This window comes from Pimephales promelas, chromosome 7 (genome assembly GCF_988280905.1).
Source record: "Pimephales promelas chromosome 7, fPimPro1.hap1.1, whole genome shotgun sequence".
Lineage (NCBI taxonomy): Eukaryota > Metazoa > Chordata > Actinopteri > Cypriniformes > Leuciscidae > Pimephales > Pimephales promelas.
This window is the reverse complement of record NC_142775.1, coordinates 20,283,425-20,290,758: the sequence shown is the minus strand read 5'-3', so window position 1 is coordinate 20,290,758 and position 7,334 is coordinate 20,283,425. Positions and strand designations below refer to the sequence as shown.

Genomic DNA, 7,334 nt, shown 5'->3' with positions numbered 1-7,334 from the left:
GTCTTTGTGCGGGTTCCTTTCGAAGTCACTTCATTGATTACCTCAACCCTCTAGGAAATGGCTCATGCATCTCATGTACATTATAACAAATGTTCTCTTTGCATTACAATTGAATTGTGATTGTTATGTTCAATCAATGGGAAAGGTCAAAGGATCGCCACTGCCAGCAATTTAATGGAGAAGTCGATGGAGATTCATTTTAATCACTGTGGCTGTTGCCGAACGAGCACAACAGGCCCTGTGAATGGCACGGTAATTACTACTGTTTATACAGGTTTACCTTCCAATTTAGATATCCACAAATCTCTCGCCTGATATAAAAGTCTGTGCGCCTTTAAACGGGGTACGGGGCACCGCTGAGTAATTGTGCGGCTATCAAGCGGCTTCTTTTGAAAAAAATGAAATTAGCTCTCTTTTAAAGACTGATATCACCAGAGGGGCAGTATTTTACATACGGTTGGACGTTTTGCCAGCTCAGCTCACAAGACACTCGGCTGGCATCTTTCCAAGTGAATCCTGAGATCTGCAGATATATCTGTAGACAGGATGCACGCAGACTGAGAGAGAGAGTTGTAAGGCAGGATGGCATCATCATAACAACCGCACAAATGGGTCTGAGCATCAGAACAGCTTGACATCTGATAATTATTTCATGGCAGCATATCTCTAATGCACATAATGAACCGCTGCGTTCCAAGTTTATGCTAGGATATACATATAATGTCTGTCTGTGTGTGTATAACAGTAATATTGTGAAATATTTTTTTTTTACAATTTAAAATAACTGTTTTCTATTTGAATAATTAAAAAAATGTAATTTATTCCTGTGTTGGCAAAGCTGAATTTTCTTCATTACTTCATTACTCCAGTCTTCAGTCTCACACAATCCTTTTATGAATCATTATAATATGCTGATTTGTTGCTCAAGAAAAATGTATTATTGTTATCAATGTTGAAAACAGTCGTGTGCATTATTTTTCAGGATTCTTTGATGTACACGGTAAAAAAATAAATAAATAAATAAAAAATCCTGTATATCCCGTATAAATCCCGTAACTCAAAAATACATTAAAACTGTAATCAACTTTACAGTAATAAACCGTATTTCATTTTCTGAAGTATGTTGATATACCAACCTTTTGAAAATTGTATTTCTGTTTTGTACCATTGTAATACACTGACAGCCATCAATCATTACAGTAGTGATGAGAGTTACATGAGCAATCAGAAGTTGTCTTCGATTAGAAGGATAATATTTAGTGTCATTCACACAAACATTAAACACCATCATGGTAACACATGTGAAATTAACAAAAAAAAAATGCAAGAAACAATAATTGAACAATATTAAATATAACATAAAACCCTAATGTACATAACTTATGAAAATTACGAGGAAACAGTTATTTCAACAAAAATATTTCTTTTTCACTTTCAAAAACTGTAAATTTAACGGTATTTTACAGTAAAATGATGTCACAGTTATGTACCGTATATAGTATGTGAACTTTCTGTTAACCAATTAACAGTTTTGCACTGTAGCATTTTTACAGTCTTTTACCGTTAAAATTACAATTATTTTTGTTACATTGTATAGAAAGTCCAAAAGAGCAGCATTTATCTGAAATGTATCTGAAATGTATAATTTATGTGAAGCTTTGATAGTTAAATTCCTCCGAACAAAGAGTGCTACTGACATTTGTTCATGTTAAATCGGTTTGAAGTGTTTTATTCATCATTTTACTGATAAATGAGACTTACTTGTAATTTAAATGGATTAACTGTGTAAATCTTACAGGTAAAATAAAAAAATATATATATATATATATTTAATTAATCACCTGTGTTAACCATTTACTTTGAGAGTAGTATTCAAATTCAGATGCAGCATTACAGACTTTTATCATTTCAGATTCCATACATCCTATAAACAACAAAATCTGCATTCCGTTACAAGGTTCCTTCACAATTTGTATTGACATGCAACATTCCAATCAGGGACTAAAAATATTTGCTTTAATTATGTCTCTGAAGGTCATACCTGATTTGCGCAGGAACTGCTTTATGGAAATGAGCCGGCTAGAAGATCTGTAGTTTTATTAGAGCGCATTTGGTCTCTGTTTACTTTCTGATCTCATCTGTAATGTGAACACAACAAAGAAAGCCATAGTTTCGCTTTGTGAAACATTCGACAGCAGTGAACTCAGAAAATTCCAGTCTGGGGAGAAACTCCATTCTCATTAAGCAAAGAAAGTGTGCTATCATTCTCACAACATCTAATTTAATGACAGTCCCAAACTGCCTGTCATAAAGTTTTCCTTCAGACGTCTACTAAATGAGGGGGCTCTAATTGGGAGCCTCTGTATTAACCCTGTTCTTTGTGTACCTGCAAAATATGTCATTTCTTTAACGGAATGAATGGAAAGGAAAGCAGATAGACCAACACACACACACATATATATATATATATATATATATATATATATATATATATATATAATTATTTAATTGTATTTTATTTTAAACTTGTCATTTCTGTTTTACAGGTTTATGAATGCAAAATTGATATTTAAAATCTCTCCCGCTGACCCAGAAGGTGCACCCATGGGTGACGTTAATGCTCGACACTTTTAGCTGATGGTATGAACTGACTGTGACCACTCTGTCATCTGCCCTCTGCCATGGTGTGTGTGTGTGTGTGTGTGTGTATTCGTGTGGCGGGGGGCGTCTCCGGATGGATGGGGTCAATGGCATGCGACCTTGAGGAGACAAATATTCAAAATCAATAAGTATTTGTCTCACTCTGCACTCTGTTTGTCTGAGCAGCATTTTAAGCTGCATCCTCCCCCCAAAACAGAACAATGTGAGTAATGAACGTGAGTCAGAAGACAGACGTACCGCACTTTCAGATTTACCCAAATATTTACTGCATGGAAGTCGTGTTTATTCATCGGCGAGTCGGCGAGCAGATTTGCGCTTAGTGGAATCTGCCAATACGTTGCAATGCGATGACGGCTGTTTCCATTTGAACCAGGTACGCCCATTTTATGCAATTAAAGTTATTTATCTCCCTTTTCAAAGTTCATCAATTATGTTGAAATACTCTTAATGTCCATAAGGGGGATGATGTATGATTGGTGTAATTATTTCTTATTCACCATGCTTTCTAAAGCATATCAATTTTGTTAATACCATGTAATTAAAACATGTCAGAGCACTACAAGTTGCTAGCTGTATTAATGACTGTGAAAATTATTTTAATTAAATAGCCAATTATAGAAAAATCCTAACCATGAGAATTGACATTTAAATGAATTTCATTTAAATTGCTTTTCAACATTGTTTTATCAAAGCCTCATAGGCTGAATAAATTATTATATCAAACAATATACAGTGCCATTGATCATACGCGAGTCATATCGTAGTTCTACTTTTAAACACTGCTACAGAAGCTTTATGGTGATTCAGAAACTCTGTGCACCCACTTTATTCCCAGATGCCTCTCGACTCGTTCGTCTTCTAGCCGGAGTGCTGAGGATTAGGAAAGAAAGTAGATGTACTGTTGTCAGCTTGTTTGATGGTTCATGTATGTCTGATGTTTTCTGTGTGTTCCCTGTAACAAATACCATAAACAAAGTGGAAGGAGTTAGTCATCAGCACTGCAACGCCATCAAACTCTTGTGCGTGTGGTCTTGCGATGGGCCTTTCCTCATTAGCGATGTCATGTCATCCCCCAGCAGTCATCATGGGCCTCTGATATCATATAAACACATGGAAGAAACACATAAATCTCGTTGACTAACTTCAAGCACTATTTAGAAACCATTTAAATGTCATTTTCAAAAAAAAGAATAGAAACAAAGAACACCCTTTATGCTCCTTCAGAAGATAATTGAGCATTTTATCCAATGCGATCAAACGGTCAGATTGTTTTAATTTGTAGCATTTATGGTAGCATTTATGTCATCTATTTGCCTTCCTGATGGATCCTTTTCGAGCACTAACAGTGCAAATGCCAATGTTGTTAACGCATTGGTATTCTGTAATTACACTTTTTCCCTTATGGAAGGAACATCTTGAATCAGTAAGAACTTTTGATGCTTCAATACATGAATATATGTGTAATATTTAATATATGAAACTATATGTGTATCTATACAGCCAGTTCTCATCCCAAGGCGTCATAAACTGACGCTTTTGCCAATGCAGATCCAACGCACATGGCACCCTTTAGCGTCAATATGAGACGCTGATATATATGGGCCAGAAGGCGCCTCCTAGTGGTCTAACCCTAACCCTACCCCAGACCTAAACCTACCCACACTCTGGTCGTGTTATATTGACGCTAAAGAGTACCATGTGTGTTGGATGTGTAGGCATTGGCAAAAGCATCAGTATATGACGCCTTGGGATGAGAATGCGTTGATATCTATCTATCTATCTATCTATCTATCTATCTATCTATCTATCTATCTATCTATCTATCTATCTATCTATCTATCTATCTATCTATCTATCTATCTATCTATCTATCTATCTGTCTGTCTGTCTGTCTGTCTGTCTGTCTGTCTGTCTGTCTGTCTGTCTGTCTGTCTGTCTGTCTGTCTGTCTGTCTGTCTGTCTGTCTGTCTGTCTGTCTGTCTGTCTGTCTATCTATCTATCTATCTATCTATCTATCTATCTATCTATCTATCTATCGATCTATCTACTGTATACACTATATATATATATGTGTGTGTATGTGTGTGTGTGTGTGTGCGCATATATACTGTACACTGTAAAAAAATGTGTTGGTTTAACTTAAAAAAGTAAGTAACCTGGTTGCCTTAAAATTTTAAGTTGATTGAACTGTAAAAAGTGAGTTAATACAATGAAGGAGATTAATTTAATCATCAGAAACTCAAAATAATAAGTTATCTCAACTAAATAAATTGTTTAAGTTGATTTGACAAAAAGAAAAAATGTTGTGATAACAACATTTTGAAAATATTTTTTTGCAGCATAAGCACCCATAACTTTTATCTTTATACTATTAGTTACATACTTCTAAAGCTGTTATCAATTTCAACATTTACAAATACATTTTTATAATTAAAAGTCGTTATCTGTTAATATAATTTAACGGACCTGCGTTAACATGAACAAATGATGAACAATTGTATTTTCATTAACTAATGTTAAGAAAGTTTAATACATGTATTGCTTATTGTAATGCTAACTAATGGGACTTTATTGTGTTTTAAGTGAGAGAATAGATTAAGTATGACTGTCTAATTGAGGTGGGCGTGCTATTTCTATACTGTTGACCTTAAAGTGGAGTTAATTAAAACAGTTTAACATTTCGTTCTCAGCTGTTTCAAGCTGTTCTTTGTTGTATGTAACCTTGATTATTGTTGGCTTGAACTTCTCTCAGGTGGACTGTGTTATCATGTAGCATTCCTCTCAGTCCTGGCTCATTGAATAATGATGCAATGTAGAATGAACATCGCTTCTTCTAAAGCACGAGAAATTCTTGCCAGGATGCTTGCATTTACCCAATACATAAAGATTACAGACATTGTTAATTTAACCAATAAAAGTTAATTGAACATTCGAGGTTAGAATGCATTGAACAACTTTCTCTGCATTGTGCATCCTGCTGTTTGTCTACTGAAAGACTGTTGTTCTAATGGGAGTTTGATTCATCAGGCCCACCCAGCTTGTTAAGAGACTCTGAATCGGAGACATCATAGAGGTCCTGTGGTGTTTGTGGATGCCTTTTTGTCTTATCATCATTCTTCTCTTAACGAATGTCTGCAAGCAGTTCTTTTTGTAGAATTTTATGGCCATCATTTGCAGTTAACCCCATGCTAACATGAAAAAATTGTTGGCAAACTATCATGACATTCATTGTTTTTAATGAAATCTTAATATGATGCATATTTAAACAAAGGTTAGCAACATAAAGGGCAACTTTGTCTGGCTATGAATTTTAAGCGGGTATTGATTTTTACACTACATGCTACCTCTGTGCCTGAATGACAATTCTGAAATGGCATTCTGCTTATCTTAAAGCAGATCAACTTGAACTTCTTAGTTAACTCGGATAGATAGTTCTGGCATTGTGAATTTCCTCATAGTTTTCTCTTTGCTGTAGGAGAGTTACGTATGTTTGAATCTGTTTTTTTGAAGAAATACATATGTGAAGTTGCAAAATGAGACGTGTGAGAAAAAAACAAAAGGCTAGTATGAACGTTGGGGGGTCTTTTCATTTTTAGAAATATGTCAAAAGTGTATATTGGGGAGTGTTCTAACACATTGTGTTTCAACATCTGTATCATCCTGCCATATAAAATTTTAAGACACATAATATTCCCATACATTACAAATTAACTGTGCTGGTTTGTACAGTAACACATAGAAATTTCCCCTTATGGTTTTATATCAAAATGCCACAGGAAATGTCTTTAAAATTTGAAAACATATTTAAAACTTAAATTCAAATTGGAAACACATATAAAAACACAAGCTATAACGTAAAAAAAAAAATGCATGTGTTACTTTTATGTGGGCTATGTGTCCTTTTTATGCACATTTTGGGTTCAGTTCAAGTGTCACAGCCTCTCTTGTCTGCTCACACATGATTATTTCTAGTCTTTCTTGTTTTAAATGAAAGGCTTGTCTGGATGGCATACCATATAAAATTATAACAATATAATCTGTTATTTCAGATGATAGGCTGCCGGTTCTGTCATGTAACATGCATTAACCTGACTGCATATCAGATTAATCCAGATATGACGCTTTACCTCCATTTTTTTTATCCTGTGAATTCTCTTATAACTCTGGACAGTCACCTAAGGAGGGTGGTGCTCAAGTTTGAAGTAATTTCACACCTGTAGCTCATTTCTAATTAGTTAAACTGATGGCGTTACAACTCACCCACTCCAGTACCTCACCTGATGCTGTTAAATGGACAGCACTTTCTGCATCTATACTTTCATTATTTTGTATAGTGATATTGATAATAACTTGCATTAATATCAATAACACACTAATTTAAAATGTTAACAGATCATTTAATAAACAGCTGTTTTTTTTTCTTTAGGCTATTTATTTTCCAGAAATATTTATTAATGAAAGTAATTATAATGTTTACCTTTAAATTTGCTTATTGCCAGCTCACTCAAAAAATAATGACAACTTCAAGTAAAACAACATAAGACGCAGAGGAGCACGGCGTGGCTATAAAGTTGAGTTTCGGAGAGCACTCCTAGAAGAGGCGCAGGTTTCATCCAGAGTTTACGACGGCTGTTGTAAGTAAACGCTGGAAATGTTCCGGACGCTGTTCCACT

At 34.9% G+C, this 7,334-nt stretch overlaps 1 long non-coding RNA gene across 2 annotated transcripts; it reads right to left on the bottom strand.

Annotated features, from left to right (window-relative positions):
* Positions 1 to 1,838: 1,838 nt before the first annotated feature.
* On the bottom strand, positions 1,839 to 7,281 carry LOC120466775 (uncharacterized). Of its 2 annotated transcripts, XR_005620036.2 has the most exons (5): positions 7,139 to 7,281; positions 3,627 to 3,753; positions 3,486 to 3,531; positions 2,042 to 2,138; positions 1,841 to 1,924 (listed from the first exon to the last, which is right to left on the bottom strand). It is a non-coding gene; the product is annotated as an uncharacterized LOC120466775 (long non-coding RNA). The 2 variants fall into 2 exon arrangements; XR_016169282.1 differs by having other exon boundaries at positions 1,839 to 2,138.
* Between the last annotated feature and the right edge of the window lie 53 nt (positions 7,282 to 7,334).